Here is a 23,166-nt window from a genome sequence, read left to right on the forward strand (position 1 = left end):
CATTCGACCTGTTCGTTTTTGTACACGCCAAATATAATCTGTCTCACAAACCTGAGCAGTTTTGTAAAATGGGTATCATAGTGCTTTGTGGACACATTACATTTTACAGTATCCTACCAATCGAACGAAGTCTGCTACCAGATTTTCTTACTGCTGAGCTTATATGGTTATTACATTGTCACTCCTAGGTATCCGTACGAGTGGACTAATTCCAGAAGTGGCTCATAGATAGTGTTGTCGTACCATACGATCTTCTTGTATAAACATACACCAAAATACCTTTTAGATACAGTCACTGACTACTAATATGTTTGAAAAGTTTAATAAACAGGATAAATTCTTTAAATAACGTTTAAGAAACTGGACACATATAATCAAAATAGTAAAGTGCACACATCAGTGGTTTACGCACTTGAATCTTTAAAGCAATTTGCCAGTTTTTCCATCAGTTAGAATTTCCATCAAGATGTATCAGGATATTTGTGCATCTTTTTTTGGGGTGGTACTTCATTACTGAGAACTGCATCATTTGCGAAAATTCTGAAGGTACTATGAATGTTAACTGCTACAACATTAATATGCATAAACAGCATGGGTCTCAATGCACTTCCGTAGGACATGTGTGAAGTCATTTCTTCTACTGGCGATGACTATCCACCCAAATAACATGTTTCCCTTACCACTCACCCACAATTAGTAGATGCTAATCAAATATCAAGTGGACCTTTTTCGTAGCGTCAGAGTCTTCACAACGAATTCGTTTTAAAGCTTTCTTCATTCAGTGAATCCTTCATACAGTCATTACATGAATGTCTGATGTAATTCGGTCGTGTCCCAACGCTTATTCCCATTTGGTAAGCCTGTAAAAGATGTAATAAGATTGTTCAAAATAATTTAATATTGGGGTACCATACTGAACGCATCACTATCTCTTGAGATTAAATACAGTTAGACTGCAGAAAGTAACAGTTAATCGTGCGTACCTCTCGTAGTTTCATCAAATTTCCCACCAACAAACGTTCGCCCCTTTTGGAGACTTCTGCTTTGGGATACACTACGTTAAACAACGCCGGCAGTTTGACCTACAGAGTCAATGTTTTCTTGCCCGAATGCGGGCTTGATTGTCCAAACATTGGCGACCGGCGTACTGAGGATTTAATTCAGGTATAAACATATTCACAGATTTATGTACATTATTGGAAAAGTTAACATTTGGCTTGACCACACAGACATAAAGCGATTACATCGTGTTTCCGCATAACAAATGAACATGTCACGCACGGAACGTGAATAAATCGACAACGTGGGCGCACGCCAGGGTTCCTACCTTTACGGGGATACTATACTATCCTGATGCGTGCTACAACCGGCGTAACCTTGCCTCCTTTCGATAGATTTATGGCGGTATACTAAAGAATATTTATTTTTCCGGTGAAACACGATTCGTTAGCTGTAGTGAAGAGACCAACTTTGAAAAATTTATGAATCAGTTTATAACATCCCACACAATAGATGTCCAACCAATGACTGAACAAAATCGCAATGTGCATTTTAGTGAATCGTCGCCATTTTGCAATGTGAATAATAGTAATAACGGTAATAAAATCTCGTGTGATCGTTATATGTTTGTCAGTACTTATCTTCTGAAATGCGTGCTGTCGACCAGAGATAGAATCATTTGCTTCAAGATCTGAAATCAGTTGGTACCAGTCTCCCGCTCGAAATGACTGAGAACACTAATAACATTTTAACATCGCCGATTCATTACGAAATCTTTGTTTCAATACCAGTAATATTTGATATAATTTTCCAATACAATTCAACATCTATTGGCTCTTGATCTCACAGTCTTATGAAGTTAATTAATAAACGATTTCGGAACAATATGTCCGACTTCCTTTTCCTTACGAAATCAACTTTCAACTAACTACATGCAATAAATGTATGACTAACAACTCCAAAGAATTCACATGTCAGAGATATATTATCTGAGTGTTTTCAGTAAAGTAAATATCTCTGTGATTTTGAAAATATTGATGACATTCTAATTTCATGTAAGAGTTTATTACATTAAAACATGTTTTTACTTTATACAATATCATTCTGTTTCTTTTCATTTAAACTGATCGCGATAAATGTTAGGATTATGATCTTTTTGAAGTCAATCTATTTTTAGGTAAATAATACAAAAATATATTCACAATTTATACATCGGTTAGTGAAATAACAAACCAGCTTCCAGAAAAAAAATTCTGATCGCGAGAATTCGACAAAAAGGGCTGTTGAACGACTGATCTACCAAGTGCCGGGTTTCAAACGATTTCGTTTAGACGAATGTCACAGCTTTCGGTTGTTGTAAGTTGAACCATTTTCGGACAAAGTCATTATTGAAAGTCAGTTTGCGCACTTTTAACCTGCTTGTTCATCACATAATATATTACATATTAATTTTACTACGTTACATAAAAATTCAATAGCATACATATGTAAACGTACACCACAGCCCCATCTAGATTCAGTCATTTACTACTAAAATGTTTGAAAACTTTAACAAAATGATTGAATACTTTAAATCGCATTTATGAATCTTGACAGCTTTAATCGATCTAGTAGCATATCTGCTCGAATGACTTTATAATTATGTGTTTGCATATATTTGCACTCAAAAGTAACACATATATTGTGGAATTTTTTTGATGTTAAGTGTGTTTTTGATAATGGTTGATCTTCGTGGACCATGTGAGTTAACGACCAGTGCGCTCTCATTTAAATATATGGCCGAAAGAGTCAGCCTACAGGAATTGTGAAACGAACCCTGTCGTCCAGAACCGCATCGCACAGAGGGCGCAGATTCACCACTAGGTGGGAAAACTCACAGGCGTCTATTGTCTAATAAGGCCTAAGCGCTGTAGTGTGCGAATGAGACAGACGAGAACCTACGTCATAAGGAAACCCAGTAGAAGGCTTTTGTGGCCAAGGAGACGTAGCAGTGTTAAATACGACGGACCTAAGATTGGTCATAAATTGAAACAGTTATGAAAACTATTTAATTCTGTAGTAGTGTAGGGAATCAAGCCACAGAAATTTTAATCAACCATCCTTCATAAATTTTCATGGTGATCCCAATAAAACCTGAATATTGATCATATCTATTATACACTCCTGGAAATTGAAATAAAAACACCGTGAATTCATTGTCCCAGGAAGGGGAAACTTTATTGACACATTCCTGGGGTCAGATACATCACATGATCACACTGACAGAACCACAGGCACATAGACACAGGCAACAGAGCATGCACAATGTCGGCACTAGTGCAGTGTATATCCACCTTTCGCAGCAATGCAGGCTGCTATTCTCCCATGGAGACGATCGTAGAGATGCTGGATGTAGTCCTGTGAAACGGCTTGCCATGCCATTTCCACCTGGCGCCTCAGTTGGACCAGCGTTCGTGCTGGACGTGCAGACCGCGTGAGACGACGCTTCATCCAGTCCCAAACATGCTCAATGGGGGACAGATCCGGAGATCTTGCTGGCCAGGGTAGTTGACTTACACCTTCTAGAGCACGTTGGGTGGCACGGGATACATGCGGACGTGCATTGTCCTGTTGGAACAGCAAGTTCCCTTGCCGGTCTAGGAATGGTAGAACGATGGGTTCGATGACGGTTTGGATGTACCGTGCACTATTCAGTGTCCCCTCGACGATCACCAGTGGTGTACGGCCAGTGTAGGAGATCGCTCCCCACACCATGATGCCGGGTGTTGGCCCTGTGTGCCTCGGTCGTATGCAGTCCTGATTGTGGCGCTCACTTGCACGGCGCCAAACACGCATACGACCATCATTGGCACCAAGGCAGAAGCGACTCTCATCGCTGAAGACGACACGTCTCCATTCGTCCCTCCATTCACGCCTGTCGCGACACCACTGGAGGCGGGCTGCACGATGTTGGGGCGTGAGCGGAAGACGGCCTAACGGTGTGCGGGACCGTAGCCCAGCTTCATAGAGACGGTTGCGAATGGTCCTCGCCGATACCCCAGGAGCAACAGTGTCCCTAATTTGCTGGGAAGTGGCGGTGCGGTCCCCTACGGCACTGCGTAGGATCCTACGGTCTTGGCGTGCATCCGTGCGTCGCTGCGGTCCGGTCCCAGGTCGACGGGCACGTGCACCTTCCGCCGACCACTGGCGACAACATCGATGTACTGTGGAGACCTCACGCCCCACGTATTGAGCAATTCGGCGGTACGTCCACCCGGCCTCCCGCATGCCCACTATACGCCCTCGCTCAAAGTCCGTCAACTGCACATACGGTTCACGTCCACGCTGTCGTGGCATGCTGCCAGTGTTAAAGACTGCGATGGAGCTCCGTATGCCACGGCAAACTGGCTGACACTGACGGCGGCGGTGCACAAATGCTGTGCAGCTAGCGCCATTCGACGGCCAACACCGCGGTTCCTGGTGTGTCCGCTGTGCCGTGCGTGTGATCATTGCTTGTACAGCCCTCTCGCAGTGTCCGGAGCAAGTATGGTGGGTCTGACACACCGGTGTCAATGTGTTCTTTTTTCCATTTCCAGGAGTGTAGTTTAGGATTTACTGTTAAAGTTAAATTCAAAAGTTTCGTAACAAAGACCTGAATGCTAAAATCTGAACGCTTTAGTCGATCTCAACGATTGACATTTTGTATAGAAGCGCATCACTAAAATAGCAAACGTTGTAAACATCAATTATGGTTCAAATGGCTCTGAGCACTCTGGGACTTAACATCTGAGGTCATCAGTCCCCTAGAACTTAGAACTACTTACACCTAACTAACCTAAGAACATCACACACATCCATGCCCGAGGCAGGATTCGAACCTGCGACCGTAGCGGTCGCACGGTTCCAGACTGTAGTGCCTAGAACCGCTCAGCCACACCGGCCGACATCAATTATGTAACTTCATTTGTTTAAAAGATATAGTAAATTTAAATTATCAGTATTTTCAGTTAAGCATCAGATCATGATTTCCTCCACACAAAACAGATTGAACGATGACAGCGTGCTACCTTATTGAATCATTAGATAATAGAATGTTTGTTGTAAAGTTTAGTGCATAGTAGTTACTTTTGTTCTTTATTTACTTATCAGAAAACACATTGGTGCAAAGCTACTGGCCTTGACATTCAAAGTTAAGAAGGATATTGTATTGGTTTTTGTAAAAGAATTTAAAGTTTATTATGTAGTGGGTATTATTGTTACTTTATTTGGAACGTGAAAGTGGTCGAGCTTTGATCATTTAAATATGTTAAAATTTAAAATAATGTAGAATAAGCTGTAGCCTATCTGATGGAAAGGGAACTGCCCTAGTCAGTTGAGAGAGCATATTCGGCGAGCGGGAAACGCGGCCGGGGACGGGCAGAGGTTCAGTGCTGGTGCAGACGCGAAAGCGGACATCTCGGCTGGAGACACCAAGGGGCACAGTTCGGATTGAGACGTGAAAGTGGACAGTCGGTCTTTAGGCAGCTAGGAAGTGAAACGACTTAGCAAATCTCGCTTTGTGTGCTATCGCCGGACCTAGTCTCTGACCGGTGAGCAGCCGCGCGCCTGGTGTGAACTCTTAACTTTTAGCGTAGATAACTTGTATTTAGCGATGAGATGTTGAATGATCGACCTGTGTCAAATGGATATGCGCTCGAGTGTAACAGTAACTCTCAATACGACCACTTTCGCTACTAGTTTGCTTTCTGAATAAACATTATTCTAACCGAATTGCAACTGTGTGGCGAACATCATTTATAGGACGTTCATTTAGTTCCCGATATTATTATTACTATTACTATATGTTAAATTAACTTTGTATTTCGCAAACTTGCCGTCAGCCAGAAAATTTAACCAAAGGGCCACAAGTGTCTAATTTAGGGCGTGTAATGCGACACCTGCGGTTCAACCCCTAGACGAGTTTGAGCCAAGACATTTCGACGAAGAGGAACCGCATGTGAGCCCCAACATCTTTGGGATGTTAGTCCGCAACCAAACTACGTATAAGCTACGTATTATATATATATGGTACCTCTATGCCGTTTCAAACGTTTGTGTGCAGAAACTTAAAAGAAAAATTGGAAGTGAAATGAAGAATAACTTTAATCCGTAACATTGTTTTTGACACGAAATGGACACCAAGTGCGAACTGTGCAAATGTAAAATACCCATAGAAGCATATTTATCGAGTAACAGATTAATATCCATCTATGAAGTAAGGGCACTTCGAATATTAGTATCGTCTTTGCATTGCATGATACATGTGCGGCACTGTGAACAGTTTCTATACGTTGAAATACCTCCTCTCACTGCATGACAAATGAGACCGACGTAATTTTCTTCCACCCCTGTACTCAAACGAGTAGCTTTCGGATTGAAAATTATAATATTGCAGACACTTAATCATTTCAAAATAATTATAACTCGAAATTGGGTCCTATTGCTCTGTTTCTGTACAGATTGTCTGCAAATCACTTTGGAGGGCATGGTACTTCCCATTAAATAACATATTAGCCTATCAGCATTTCATCCCGTCCCGCTTCTGCAGCCGGCCGAAGTGGCCGTGCGGTTAAAGGCGCTGCAGTCTGGAACCGCAAGACCGCTACGGTCGCAGGTTCGAATCCTGCCTCGGGCATGGATGTTTGTGATGTCCTTAGGTTAGTTAGGTTTAACTAGTTCTAAGTTCTAGGGGACTAATGACCTCAGCAGTTGAGTCCCATAGTGCTCAGAGCCATTTGAACCATTTGAACCGCTTCTGCATACGACGCGTCAAGCATGACTGCTTAAATGTGTTTATACGTGCTGTAATTAATCGAAACTAGCCTTTTTGGAAACTATGGGAGCGATGCATATGGGATTGTAATATATTATTATATCCCTCCATACCGAATTCATAAACTTTTTGTTTAGTTTATTGGCTTTCGGGACGTGCCCATATAGCAATCTCAATATTACAAATGTTATATTAGTTTGTTTTGACAATTCATATTATACATAAGTTTAAGTCGTACCCTGGTACGAAGATACATAGGCTTAACAAGCGACAGATTTCATACCCACCGCATACTGAAACGAATGAACAAGACGAAAATGTAACACAGGGTACTTAAAGGTAGTATGCTATAAAACTCTTACTGGTAACTCAGTAAGAAACGATAAATCGGTGTTGGAACAGGTTTGTGATATTCCAAATTCAATCCATATTAATGGCTATATATCTAAACTACCAATAAAATGTTCTATTAGTCTTATGTAATTACATTTGCCTGGAGACATACTGAATCTTAACTTTGTCTTCGATACAGTTGGAAGCTGAAGTAATGAATTAAAATGTGTACCAGAACTGGAACCCAGGTCTCCTGCATACTAGGCAGATGTGTTATCCGCTACATAACCTTGGCATCGTGGCTGATACAGCTGCACGAAAACGCTGCCTGTACGTCATGTATAGGTGATCTATTGATATGATGTAATTACATTTTGCTGGAGACATATTGAGTCTCAACTTTATCTTACATAAGGATAAAAGCTTAAGTAATTAATTGAAATTTGAGCCCGGGTGTCCTACCTGAAGTTTTTGTTAGGGAGGGTATTGGTCTACGGTAGGCCGTGCAGCTGTGTCAGCCTCAACGCCAGCGTGGGTACTGGATAGCACAGCATTGCCGCCTTCGCACGCCGTGCGAGAGGTTCTGCATGTTCCTGCCTCTATCATAGCGCTATGAGAGCTTCCTTGTTGATTCTCAGTGTCTTGTGAGTCGTTGTGAGAGTCACATAGTTGTTTGTCTCTCAGCGTCTCGTGTTTGTGACTCAAATTTGACGCGGCGTTGTCTTACGCCGTGATGTCGTCCGTAGTTCCCAGGAACATTCCACGCATAGATACCATAAGTTTTAGTTTTGGCAAGTGAACACGACATCATTACAAAATCATGATTGGCCTGTAGATACGATCAAGGTTCACATGGCTTGCTTTGATTCTGCATCAGATGTGTTTTATGTCAAGTTTCTAGACTCGCTTCAGGTTGAGAGGCTCCTTTTGCGGCAAGGACAAGTCCCTCTCACTCAACGCGATGGCTCTAACAGCATGGTTATTCCGACGAACGCGGAGGTGGAATATACGAACGTTAGGATGTTTAACTTTCTGCCCGAAGTTAATAACAGTTTCAAGACCGTCCTGCTTCATTTTGGGAACATACTGAATATACGGCGGGAACGCTGGCCCGCTCACCATCTTTTAAAAGTTTATAGTGGAGTTCTATCCGTGGCCATGATGGTCAAACGGAACCTCATCTCTTATTTTCAGGTTTGTACATACCGGGTACATACAATTTACATAGGGCAAGAAAGGATGTGTTTTATTTGCCCGAGACCTGCCGCTATCTTAAAATCCACTTATGAACGTCATAAAAGGCTTTCCCTAAGTGAAAGCCATTGCGCTTAACCAAGTTTCTGAAGGCAGTGCGAGCCATTACTTGATCGTCCTATCGCATTTGGGCCCTACTGTCGCCCAAGGTCTTCACCACTGTAGCTACCGGTCCGCCACCACCTCCACTTAAAACCAGCGTAGACGGACGCAAGATGGTGTGGAGTCACACGGTTCCTCTTCCCTTTTCCGCTCTAGTGAAAAGATTCCGCGAGAGGAGGCCTTCCCCTCCGCGACTTCAGCCCGGATAATAAAGCTGCTGTTCAAGATTCGAAAGCGTTCAGCACTCCCTCCGATGTTTCTCCCGAGACCGAGACCAACCCTTCGGAACCGCATGAGGATAGACCTATTCCGGAGCTCCGTACTGTATCGACGGACTTGCCGCGTATCCCTGAATCCGCAATGTATTCTCACATGCGGCCCCGGAACGGGAAAGCATGACACAGGACGCTGCTGATCAAAGCCAGATCGGCACAAGCGTGAGAGTGCAACACTTGGTGACGGTGAAGGACGTACCGTCAGTCTTCGTTTCCATTGATTGGCAGGAGCCGCACTATCCAGGTGTGGAAGTGTGGGTCATATCCTTTTTACTGGTACTCAATTTCCACAGGGACCATCCACGTTGCCCCCTGCGGCAGTCGCCTTCCCACAAAGCCGTAGTAAACAGTGTTTTCAACGTGAGCGCGCTGCAACACAGGATAGAACAGAAAGGGGGTGAGAGAGAGGGAGCCACACCTTTGTATTCAGATTCATCCTTTGATTCTACCATGGGCGATTTTAAAGGTCACTAGCAAGTAATCATCTGGATAGTTCTAGTAATAAATAGACGCAGGCCTGTACCTCCCTTACTTTCAATGCGAACAGAATTAGTTGCGAGCTTAGACTTGCATCTTGATTCATGTGCAGACCTCTAATTTCGCAAGAGTTTTTATTTGATCTTTTTTTTCTTCCCGGCTTTTCTATTTTATTTATGTGGTTCTCGAACTATCTACTGGTACCGAGTTATTTTACAGACAGGCAATACCACTAACTGATTCTGAAGTTCCTGATAACGGCCGAGGAATAGGTTGCACTTCTTGTGACTTTACTGTCATTCTTCTTTATGCCCCTTCAGGATCTAACCGCTCCACACGCACGTGTTTATAGATGTAATATAGTTCAATTAATTCGTAAAAATCCGCAGAAACTTCTTGTGGTTTGAGCCCTGTGGATCAGACCACTAATTTTAAATTCAGTAAGAAACTGGACGAATTGGTGCGTTCTTCGCAACTACGCGATGCTTGGACTTTCACTATCACAGTGTCGTCAGGTACAAGCATTGCACAGCTACTTCCGGCAGCAGACTCGATCGCTTTAATCTGTCTCATTTTTATGTGGACAGCCGTTAGCGACAGGTGTGATGCCCATTTGTTGCACTGGTCATTGTGCCGTAGCTGTAGCTTTAATCATGTGCCACAACCCGTAACATTGTATCGTCTCTCCTGGATGTTGAACAAATCTCTTAAAGGATTCTTCCCTCGAGATTGTCGTTCGAGTGGTTTGGAACCGCAGATTTGGTTCACAGGACCGATATCCTTCTGAGCCGTGCGCGGCTCGTGTTCATGCTGTTTATTACTTGACATCTTGTCTTAGCGGTACTGCCATCCCGTTTCTTATTCGATTTACTGGCGCCAGTAAGTTGCTGGCTTGCCTACCCGTGAGTAGTAGCAGCAGAGCTTATCAATAAGAGCACTGTCGTACTATGTTTGGAGCGACCACTAGTATTTCTGGATCGTAGTGTGTCGGAGTTCAGTCAGGACACACTAGCTGTGAGGTCCGGGCAGCCATGACTTGCCCGACCGTTGCCGTTCGGTCGGTCGTGTCATCGGACGACGTGTATTTTTGGTCGCCGGCCACTTCCGTGTTCTCTGTGTGTATCGACTTATGATTCGTCTTTGTTGTCCCACAGTGACCGTTTTAGTATTGTTTGAGTTGTTTATGGAAGTGTTTTCGCGCAACCGTGTGCAGCTTGTGGATTTCAAATGGTTCAAATGGCGCTGATCACTATGGGACTTAACATCTATGGTCATCAGTTCCCTAGAACTTAGAACTACTTAAACCTAACTAACCTAAGGACATCACATAACACCCAGTCATCACGAGGCAGTGAAAATCCCTGACCCCGCCGGGAATCGAACCCGGGAACCCGGGCGTGGGAAGCGAGAACGCTACCGCACGAGCACGAGCTGCGGACCTTGTGGATTTGCCTGAGAAGTTGTTTTAATGGTGTCTGCATGCTGGATTGAGTCAGTCGGTTGGGACAGAGCAGCAAGGAAGTCTCCGCGACGTGAGGTCAGGTCGGAGCCACTGGTGGCGTGCACGCGCGGTTGGATTGTGAGGCGCTAGCTGCGAGAGCTACAAAGTTTGTTGCCCACCGAACCTGGGCACTGAAGTTGAGTGATCAGTTAACCTGTTATGAAACCTCAACTGCTGTGACATCTCTTCCTTCATTGCCAGTTGTTGCTTCCTGGGCTGTTCTGGCTAGCAGCAACGTATGATGTGTTGGAGTCGGAGAAATTTTACAGCCGTCATCCTGTATGGTCTTTAACTATTAAATTGATTTTACTTATGAGTGAAGTGCACCAGCAGTATTTTCTGCCTTATGGCCATTAACGCCCCAATTCCCTGCCCTGGTCGTTAGCGTAGTTTTCTGGCAGTATGTTTTTCCTCGCCATGTTCATGCCATCTGGCACAGTGTGTAGTCTGACAGCCTTTTAGTTGTTCATTCATAATTTTCTCTTAAGAGTGGTTATTGTGCCTTGGCTGCTCTTAGACGCCAATCTGGAAGACGTAGTGCTGCTGGTATCTTCGTCCTCAACTCATATTTTCCATTGTCGTACCGTTGTTAGGGCGGAAGGGAATTGATTAGGTCTTTGATTGGCAACGGCTGAACCGTCCCTGGGTCGGGTTGCCATCCGATTATTTAACCTTATACTTGTCTGCCTGTCTCAACCCACCTTACATTAGAGGTACCTCCTCAGGCCGACGCTCGGAACACTTCTGAGCACCACTGTTTTGTTGATTTTAGATTGTGATTTTCATTTTAGTCTGATGTACCGTACGAGGCCTTCAGTCATCTGTTTATGTAGTTTGTTTTAATTTTAAATAAGGCTTTCAGCCGACTTAAATTAAAAATTTGAAGATTGATTTGTTTAATAACAAAAATTTTGAAAGTTTGTTCTATCTGAAATTCTTGTTATCCAGGCCCTAAGTCCTGAGTCCAGGGTGTGGCCTTCAGCCGAGCTTTTACGCGAAATGTTTTTAAGATAAGGCCTTCAGCCATCTTAAATTAAAATTTTGAAAACTGATTTGTTTAAAACTAATATTTTTTAAAAATATGCTCTATCTGAAATTCTTGTTATCCAGACCCTAAGCCCTGAGTTGTTCAATGTCTTGTGAGTTCCAGCCAAGTATTTATGTGAAACATTTTTTTTTGAATGAGGCCTTCAGCCGCATGTATTCTTTAAAGCAATTTTTTATAACTTGTGTTCAGGCCTTAAGCCGTTCTTGTTTCCGTTGTAGTTTTGGGCCTTCAGCCCAGGAGGTATCGCAAGTTTTCTTAACTAGGCCTTCAGCTGTATTGTTTTAATTTGATCCTTTTAAGGCAATCTGTAATTAAGTGGTTCTTAGGAAAATAAAGTTTGTGTGTTATCTGCAACTAACAGTAACTGATTACGGCCCCTTCCATAACCATAACCTGATCCACTCTATCCTGTGGAACCAGATATCACCTTCTCTTATGGAATGGTGGTCAGGGAATGCAAAACCATTGCTCCGGAAAGCACTAACGCGTTTCGGCGCTGAGAGGCCCAGGGATCTCCGTCGGACTCAGGAATTTTATTATTCCGTCTTATGACAACTTTATGAAAGTGCCAAACAAGCTCCCTCACGGATAATGGCTGCCCACCTTGTTAAGGCGAAGCTTCTTCAGTTAAAGAAACAACAAAAGCTTGGACTCAGGGTGCGATCAAAATCCTGCTCTTTCCTAGAAAATGAACTGACTTTCTATCGGTTGCGGATGCGTCGAAAAAGAGCGATGGTCACGTACTCACGTCCCAACGTGACATTCCCAGAGAAATCTGTATTTACTTTACCAATGTCCCTGTTACTCATACGATTGTCCCTGATGGATTTACTTCTCTCCTGGATTACTTTGTTACTCCCATATTAAATGAAGAATTATTAAATCACTTTACTTGCTGCGATATATACCGCCTTGCTGTCGGTTCACCAACGCAAAAATTGCAGGGATTCGACGACGTAAGTAAGGAATTATAAGTACATTTTTGGCCTCTTACAGGTGATACCATCATGTCACTGGTAAGGTAGGTGATCCGGCGGGGTTTAATTCCTGACCCTTAAATGATGGTAAAATCACCTTCTTAATTCCGAAAACAACCGGACGCCCACACATTGACAAAGTCCGCGCTATCATACTACTTCATTTCGATTATAAACCTGACACCCGGGTGCTTAATAGCTTTTTGTCGGTATTGCTAGAGATAATTGTTGCTATTCACTAAAGTTTTGTGCATGGGTGGACAATTCTGACTTCTGTAGCCAAGCCGGGACGTCGTCTCGGTGGCTCCAGTGACTGTCTCTGTGAGCCTTGCTGTTAATGGTTTTAATAAGGCTTTTGACCAGTTCAGTCAAGGATTCTTGATGCAGGTGGTCGAAACGACTGGCCTCAATCATACTGCGTGTCAGGTATTTTCCAATATTTTTACTGGTATTCAACGACACTCCTGGAAATTGAAAAAAGAACACCGTGAATTCACTGTCCCAGGAAGGGGAAACTTTATTGACACATTCCTGGGGTCAGATACATCACATGATCACACTGACAGAACCACAGGCACATAGACACAGGCAACAGAGCATGCACAATGTCGGCACTAGTACAGTGTATATCCACCTTTCGCAGCAATGCATGCTGCTATTCTCCCATGGAGTCGATCGTGGAGATGCTGGATGTAGTCCTGTGGAACGGCTTGCCATGCCATTTCCACCTGGCGCCTCAGTTGGGCCAGCGTTCGTGCTGGACGTGCAGACCGCGTGAGACGACGCTTCATCCAGTCCCAAACATGCTCAATGGGGGACAGATCCGGAGATGTTGCTGGCCAGGGTAGTTGACTTACACCTTCTAGAGCACGTTGGGTGGCACGGGATACATGCGGACGTGCATTGTCCTGTTGGAACAGCAAGTTCCCTTGCCGGTCTAGGAATGGTAGAACGATGGGTTCGATGACGGTTTGGATGTACCGTGCACTATTCAGTGTCCCCTCGACGATCACCAGTGGTGTACGGCCAGTGTAGGAGATCGCTCCCCACACCATGATGCCGGGTGTTGGCCCTGTGTGCCTCGGTCGTATGCAGTCCTGATTGTGGCGCTCACCTGCACGGCGCCAAACACGCATACGACCATCATTGGCACCAAGGCAGAAGCGACTCTCATCGCTGAAGACGACACGTCTCCATTCGTCCCTCCATTCACGCCTGTCGCGACACCACTGGAGGCGGGCTGCACGATGTTGGGGCGTGAGCGGAAGACGGCCTAACGGTGTGCGGGACCGTAGCCCAGCTTCATGGAGACGGTTGCGAATGGTCCTCGCCGATACCCCAGGAGCAACAGTGTCCCTAATTTGCTGGGAAGTGGCGGTGCGGTCCCCTACGGTACTGCGTAGGATCCTACGGTCTTGGCGTGCATCCGTGCGTCGCTGCGGTCCGCTCCCAGGTCGACGGACACGTGCACCTTCCGCCGACCACTGGCGACAACATCGATGTACTGTGGAGACCTCACGCCCCACGTGTTGAGCAATTCGGCGGTACGTCCACCCGGCCTCCCGCATGCCCACTATACGCCCTCGCTCAAAGTCCGTCAACTGCACATACGGTTCACGTCCACGCTGTCGCGGCATGCTACCAGTGTTAAAGACTGCGATGGAGCTCCGTATGCCACGGCAAACTGGCTGACACTGACGGCGGCGGTGCACAAATGCTGCGCAGCTAGCGCCATTCGACGGCCAACACCGCGGTTCCTGGTGTGTCCGCTGTGCCGTGCGTGTGATCATTGCTTGTACAGCCCTCTCGCAGTGTCCGGAGCAAGTATGGTGGGTCTGACACACCGGTGTCAATGTGTTCTTTTTTCCATTTCCAGGAGTGTATCTGTCGTAATATATGGCCAGCTTAATCCCCATATCACCACGCGATGGGGCTTACTCCAGGGGTGCCACCTCTCTATGTCGCTTTTTGTCTTGCCCCACAACCTCTGCTTTGGCGTATTAACGCTCAATTATGCGAGTGAAAGACAGTAGGAGAAACGCTCTCGGTACGTCATGTAAACGATATATCCTTGCTAAAGAACATATTGGATTCCTTTTGTTCCCTCTCTGGGGCTCCTATTGCGGGGTTTTCACCACGTTGTCGCTCTATGGACAAAGGTGGTTGCTCGCCATAAATCGGTGGGGATTACTGCGGATAGCTGCTCGAGGAAAACGGCTGCGCTCAATTGGCGAGAGGTTATGAATCGAATTCAAGTGGCAGTTCGTGGACACGAACGCCGTTCCCTTAGTCTTCTTTACAATGTGTGGATCTTAGATTCCTACATTTTCAGCAAATATTCCCGCTCTCCTCGATTATGGCGCTCACAGTGATGGAATTATCCGGTCGTTTCCTTTGCAGTTTCGATTTCGGTAGAAGTGAAAGCAAGGCCCCATCCACTTGGAGGGTTGGAACTTCCCAATATAAAAGTGAAAGCTTCAATATTGTTTATACGGCTTAACGTTTTAACACGTACTCCAGCTACTCATTCTATTACGTCTCGTTTTACGTGTCTTCGAGCCGACAGTCTAACACTCCCTACAGATGTTAGCCGTATCAACCCTAGATTGCGGCACATACGTTAATTTATATTATAATAAGTTTTCTGTGAACCGAAATTTTAACAGTGACGCACCTTACCACTAGACCTTTGCTTTATCGTTGGGGATTACAATCATCCCTCTCCCCAGCTGAAATCGCCGCGCCGTTGATGTCCTTGAAAACAGTCTGCTTTCACGTTAGTCTTACTGTCCTCCCGGTGGAACTCACCTCCACATGGTATAGAGTCATTCACGACCTGATCCCGACCAAAGAACGCCTCCATGGCATTGGTCTTAGTCTGGTGAGTCTTTTCGACAAATGTCATCAACCTGATACATTACCACTCAGGCGACAGGCGGACGAGAACACTGGCACTGGCTTCGCCATAACTGGCTTTCCTTACCCAATCAGCTGAAGCTGACTTCTCGGTTGAACCTCTTGTGTGTCCAGATTTTTCCGTCTTCTCTCGGACGAAGACTAATTCGATCTGCGCCCACTACGTAGTCGTGTGTGGCAACGATCCCGACCTCCGTGTTTTTCGCCAATATATAGTGAACTTTCATTAGAAGTGACAAAGGCTTCCACGTTATCGTGCTTTATTTGCAAATATGCTGTAATTTCTCGTGAATATTCTAGGTACTGGATAGCTTTATTTCTTTTCTTTTTTGTCTACCTTGTTCTGGTTAAAAAATGAAATAAAGAACCAACTTAACATCACCACGATTTGAGGAACCAGCACAGTGACAGGTGGGGGGAGGCATTATGGCCAGGTCTCAGGTTTTGATGTCCGCCACAGCCTGAAGGTGTGTCCTGTAAAAAAAAATTTTTTTAATAAAAAAAGGTAGCACATGTGCCTAGTAACGAGGAGACCTGGATTCAAGTTCCAGCCTTGGCACAAATTTTAATTCATCACTTCATTTTCTATTCTTATTAAAGAATGAAATGTTCTTTTGCATGTCAGCAAGAATTGTTTCAAAAGCTACGGATAGAGAATTGAATATTTGTGCAGATCTATAAGTACTATCTAAACATAACAGGACAATACTTTGAAAGAACCAGATTTGGGTACCACAAAAATGGTTCAAATGGCTCTGAGCACTATGGGACTTAACATCTATGGTCATCAGTCCCCTAGAACTTAGAACTACTTGAACCTAACTAACCTAAGGACAGCACACAACACCCAGTCATCACGAGGCAGAGAAAATCCCTGACCCCGCCGGGAATCGAACCCGGGAACCCGGCCGTGGGAAGCGAGAATGCTACCACACGACCACGAGCTGCGGACTTGGGTACCACAGCCATTCGTATAGATATAGTAGTATTCAGACAAACACACATATTGTAGGTACATAGTCACATACATTTAAGGCTAATCGTTCCATATGCCGCTGAGAAGCACGTGGGAACATAGTCAGTTAACTGTGTTTTGCTCTCCCCTAACATTCTGACTGCCAAGAGCATTAGAATTGCAGCGCAGGGAGCTATAGACCATGGTACATTTGGAATCGTCGGGTGGATTAGGCCTTTGATTTTAGGTCTCCCCGACCATTCTTGCCAGTCAGATGACAACCGCTTTCTTAGCATGGGTGTCACATCTGTGAGAGGGAGTTTATTATATTTAAAAGCTCCTTGTAGAAATGCCAGGACATCTACTTGCTCATTTCCAGGTATCCCTGGGTGGTCCTTCATCTATACCATTATGATGTTGCAATAGTTCCTCTACACCCGAGTACAACAATAGGTCGGTTCAATTAGTCTGCTGGTTAATGATCTGTTGTAAGACTCACATACTATCAGAGATGGTGACTCTTGTGTCTGCTGTGGTCGTCTGTGTGAAAGGGAGCGCTTCCAGAATGGCAATCATCTTGGTTGCCATGATAGTATAGTGGAGATCAGGCTTGTACAGACCTTGTAGTTTGCTTTGGGGTACCCAATAGTCACTATCAGCGCCGTTTCTACATTTGGACCTATCTGTATACACCAAGCACGCATCGTTAGTTTGGTACTGGTTACGAAACGATAAATCGGTTCTGGCATGAATTTGAAGAGTCAGCGTTTCATATGGCCTGTTGAAGTGCGGTGGAAGAAGACTTTTCCACAACTTGTGCCTTAATAGCTCTGTCTTATGTATTCAGCTGCAGAGGGTGAGATTTGTTTATTTAGTCAATATCTTCTGCAAACACATTAGGATCCCAGATGACGTCTTTCTTCGAGCGTCCTCCAGTTCAGGTTTTTGAGCACTCCTTGGCGCTCTCCCGAGGAATCAAAAACACCTGTCGATATTCGTGATGCACGTCTTTCATAATCACTTTTAGTCCTATCTGAATGGGTATCACACGCTTGAGCAGTGTTCTACGATGATATTAGCTAGTATTTTCTTATATCTTTGGATAATTCTTTCGTCATCATAAGGTCATACCGAATTTTTTTTCCTTCGAGTAACGACATGTACAGTTACCCTTCTCTCTGTCATTACACCTGGCATTGTTTGTTTATCGACGAGGCATTCAATCAAAATTGAACACGCGCGCTAAGATACATCGTGAGCAAAAACATTACGCCAGTTTGAATAGTGTATTCTAATTCTCTTAACTTCGAAATTTTCTTTTAATAATTAAACCTTTTTAATGATGAAGCCTCAGAAATTTGTATCTGCGTATTTGATCATTGCGATATTTCCAACTTACTAAAGCAACAATAGCAGTTGCTCCTTTGTACAAGGCAAGCTCCAGCTCCGATCATCACTACAAGTAATGCTCCCGCAATTACTGCTACTATTTTCACTACCTCCGTCATTAAGTTTACTACTATTGGTTGCAAAATCATCAAAGTGAATCTCTAGAATATTTCACCCTATCTCAATGGACACTCTTGGAGATCACATTCTTCGGTGGCAGCCGATCTCGTTAGCATTCTCTTTGTTTGAACAGCTACTGACAGGTAGGGAACGTCGTTGGTCTCTTGCGTAATCCTCCATGGCCTCTTTGGATGCTGTAGCGTTAATATGTTACAAAAGCTTCCAGGTACACTAATTCTTTAATGACACCTTGGGGACTAGCTTAATCATTTCCAATCGCATAAAAGTCAATACATCTTTGCAGGACGCGCCCTTACACATATAGTACGTGTAGTACACACACTGCCTTCGGTAGAAGTATTATTTTGCTTGCCACAAAGAACTAAATAATATTCAGCAAACAAGATTCCAGTTACAGTAAAATCCTGTGCAGTAAAACCACAAAACTAATTACTCATCGTTGCTCGCAATTGTATTAATTCTCCCCATAAATCGTTTTACTGTGGAATGAGAAAGCACCGTTATTGCATCTTCGCACGTAGTCGCGTATTGTATTTAGTCAATAATCTGAACTATGATATACAGGGTGTAAATTTTAAGTTGACAAACCAGAATAACTCGAAAAATAAGCTTCACACGAAAAAATATGTAGAATCCAAAGTTGATTATTGTCGAGTGGGACATCTGCTGGTGCTAAAATTAGCCCGCCACCCCAGCCCCCTAGGGGTGGGGCTGGAGGCAACTTTAAAATTTCAAATGGGAACCCCCATTTTTTATTGCAGATTCAGATTCTACATAAGAAACTACGTACATTTTGTCTTAAACATTTGTTTTGGTTCTTGTTAGTTGGCGCTGTAATTCAAGAAAATCCATGTTCTCATTTTTGTATGGAAACTGGTTACGGATAAATAAAAAATACTTATTTACTTAGAAAATTTTGATTCGCTAAAACTGAATCTCTCCCTCTCTGTCCGTAGGGTGTGGTTTGGGAGAGAGGAATTTGAATTTTACAAATGTTGACCCAAATATTAATTTTTCCCGCAGATTCGGATAGGTTTTGTTTGTTTTGTGGCCATGATTTGTAAAACTGTTATTTCTCTTTCTCAAACCCCACCCAATGGGGAGAGGGGGAGAGTTTTAGTTTTAGCAAATCAAAATTTACAAGGTAAATAAGTATTTTTTATTTATCAGTAACCATTTTCCACGCAAAAATGATTTTCTTGAATTACAGCGCCAACTACCAAAAGTCAAAACAAATGTTTAAGACAAAATGTACGTAGTTTTTTATGTAGAATCTAAATCTGCGACAAAAAATGGGGGTTCCCATTTGAAGTTTTAAAGTTGCCTCCAGCCCCACCCCCAGGGGGCTGGGGCGGCAGGCTAATTTTAGCACCAGCAGATGTCCCCCTTGAAAATAATCTACTTTTAGATTCTATATATTTTTTCGTGTGAAGCTTATTTTTCGAGTTAATCTGGTTTGTCAACTTAAAATTTACACCCATGTTCACGGAAATTATGTTAAAGAAGCAGTTCATCCTATAATAGTGACCAGGACTGTACGGAGTCTTGCTTTGTCACTAATTTGATACGCATTCTTGCTGGTTCAGATGTAATAATCACCGCATATTTTAAGACAGCAAAGAGACCACAGCAATGACATACCTGGTTAGTAAAGAGAACTAATGTGGAATACTATCGACAAGTCCGGTCGGCCTAAAACTGGAACGTACAACAAACTAGAGTGAATACAGAAGTAAATAGAGTTATTCACTTACCAACATTTTATCGTATATAACTTTCACTCGTCACTGGAGACACAGATTTACCTTCAAAATAACGTTTATCACTCTTTCACCCCTTAATGGAAACAGTCTTTAAGACTATCTGAACACGTCGGTGTAATACCTCAAGTAACCGTCGTTGGACTTGTTGGTGTCCTGAAAACGCTTCCCCTTTAGACCTCTCTTCATTCCTGGATACGGGAAAAGGTCTCATGGGCCATAATCGGCGAATAGGAAAGTACACAAAAATGTCTCATACTACCTGCTACCGCTTTTTACGTTCCTGTGGAAATCTGCTTCTGCTGGCCGACTGGAAGCGATTTCGTGATGGACGCCATCCTCTGACTGACCCCAAGGCAATACTCATAAAATATACCTGAACAACCTGCGCAATTTTGCTGAGATCATCCTCTAGTTAGTAGGTACCTATAGCAAACTGATAGCATTAGTATGTGTACTAATTAACAAACATAGCTGCACACTAATTTTTAGTTTCATTTTCGTAAGAAATTGTGCTTCGTTGGCACCATCCCCTCGCTCACCTCTACCTATCTCAGATACTAGATAACTTTCGACGCAGAAGTATAAGAACAGCTGAATGCATGTACTACCTTGAACTTCACATAATTTACGTCGACAGCTGCTAAATGAAGTATATTACATTTTTATTCTGCATACCTATCAAAAATTCACCTCAAGGATTTTTCGATTAAAAAAGTTAAAAATTAATATTGAACACCATTTAATTGTAAAGGGCTATTAAAATAGCGTATTTATCTGATGCTCACTCTACAGAAATCGTACCGTCTCCGTTATATATTTCCGATAGAGAGCCCTAGGACAAAACTGAAGGTATGAGGGAGAGTATGAGCCCACACAGATAAACGTGAAGCCTGCCCTTGTTCATGAACGCAACAAGAAAAGGTATTATATTAGCAGTATTCTGCAAAAGACTTAAAAAGTATATCAAAAATATGTAAGCTTCATACTTAGCTCAATACTCTTTCATGAGTACTACCTCGTTAAAATGCGTCACAAATAAGAAGATTCGATATCTGTAATGACTAGATTATATCCCCTATGACAGACTACGGATCTCTGTAGGTTCTCAGAGCAATCATTGCATACGGGGAAAGTATTAACAAAGAAAATTTTCCTGGTAATGATGATCACTCACTGAATTGACTTTACGATTTCGGCACATTCTGACATAGGGACTATCATGAAGAACGCCTGAGGAAATCAAATTACTGCAGAAGTGCAGTTTCTAGATTGAGGAGGATGGAAGGGGTGGTGGAACGATGCTGTCAGCGTAAGCTGTTTTAATTAAACTCTTATCTCTGAGCTGCAGCCACCTTAACCCTTGCGGATTAAATTAATGCGCGTAATTCTCCTTTTGAAAAACGGTAACCCCCTTTCACGCTGGAAAAAAATTCGACTTGATTGAAACTTGTTCGTCCTGCAGGGCGGAAAGTAATTAAACATAAGACACGGAGGTCAAAGTATAATCAACCCTCGTACTCTCAAAGGTGCTGCTTTGACTTGATCATAGTGGCGCCAAAGTACCAATATTTTTCTCTGTGATGTCAAGGTCTCCGCTTACCGAAAAATTTTCAGCGGGTGATTGCCTGTCTTGTGGGCGCCACTAAAGATCCTTTGATCGGCTCGATACGACAGTATGATAAAACAACCAAAAGTTAACGATAATAAGATATAAATGAGCGACACACCTTTACAGTTCTCAAATTAATGTACTTATTGAAACACTGAATATTATTAAAAAGGAGACAAAAAGAATATAAATATGTCCAGTTGAGTTCATACTCTAACGGTATATTTACCGGAAGCCGAAGGATTTCTTTACCCGAAAATATTGCAGACTGGAATTTCGAGGGTTGTAACTTTAATAGTGGCAACTATTTATTTACAGCTCGTAAAAAATATATATGTATTTCAAATTTTACTGAGATTCAAAGTAGTCACCAACATTGTGTATAACCCGTTGCCAGCGATGTGGAAGTCGTAAAATACTCTTAGCTCTGCCATTTGTGTTGACAGTTCGAACGGCGCGGTCTATTGCCCGACGAATTTGTAGCAGTTCTGAAGCGAATGCCGTGAAGTGTTTCCTTCAGTTTAGAAATCGAGTTGAACTCGTGAGGGCTTAAGTCAGGGGAGTGCAGTAGGTGGTATAGCACTTACCAGCCCCATCAGTCATACAAATCAGTAACAGCTCGCACTGAACGTGCCTGAGCATTGTCCTGTAAAATGATGGTCAGGTCCTGCAGAAAGTGACATCACTTCTGTCTCTATGCTGTTCATTTTTGGAACACAGTCTACGACCAGGCTTCATCAGACGTAAAGAACAGACTGATTTTTGCCTCAGTGAACATCCATTCACACAACTCGAGGATCCGAGTAGTATCTGCTGGTTTTAGTGCATGAACAACAGACACTCGGTAGGGATGCATGTGCAGGCCCAGTTGGTGTATTCTCCCACATGATCGACGTGATATGCTGGCCTCTTGCGACAGGCGTCAGGTTGATTTGGTACGACTCTGCAACATATTCTACTGAACTGCAACCACATTTTCTGCTGTTCTGGCACCTTTGGAAATGTTTTTTGACTTGTTCAAAACGGATCCTGTCTGACACCAGATTAAGCGCTGCATAGCTCTCTTTTCTGACAGTTAGACACCATTAAACTTCTCAGAAAACAACTGACCACACCATTTCCACGACTTTGTCGTCACGTAAGTTTCCACAACGAAAACCCGTTGCTCTACTATGAGTTCCATCGTTCGCTTTGCTACATTCACACTGACACAACCCGCAATATGCTGTGAGTCGATGTGGATCATGTGGCTGGTGCCCACGTGGTGTGCAAATCGTAGGGCGTAGTTACATGCATACATTCACGTCCAATAGTATCCATTCGTCCAGACCACTTTTATTTGCCGCACCTTATAGCTTCTTTAGTACAGTTTACAGCTCATACAACCAACAACAGCATGACTTTCTTGGATTAGTGTTTTGATAATGAGGCCTTTACAAAGGGATGGTGTCCTCGTTAATTCTCATGTGACTTTTTCTTCTGGAGGTTCATTTATGATGGTGATTATATAACTCACCCTCACTCATACTAACAAAGCGCCAGAGTTTTAAGTACTTCAGACAAATCCTGTAGCACACACATTACTAAGTACACAAAACTGGAAATGACCTGATCTCGACAGCAGTGGGATATTTGG

Source organism: Schistocerca americana, chromosome 4 (genome assembly GCF_021461395.2).
Source record: "Schistocerca americana isolate TAMUIC-IGC-003095 chromosome 4, iqSchAmer2.1, whole genome shotgun sequence".
NCBI classification, from domain to species: domain Eukaryota; kingdom Metazoa; phylum Arthropoda; class Insecta; order Orthoptera; family Acrididae; genus Schistocerca; species Schistocerca americana.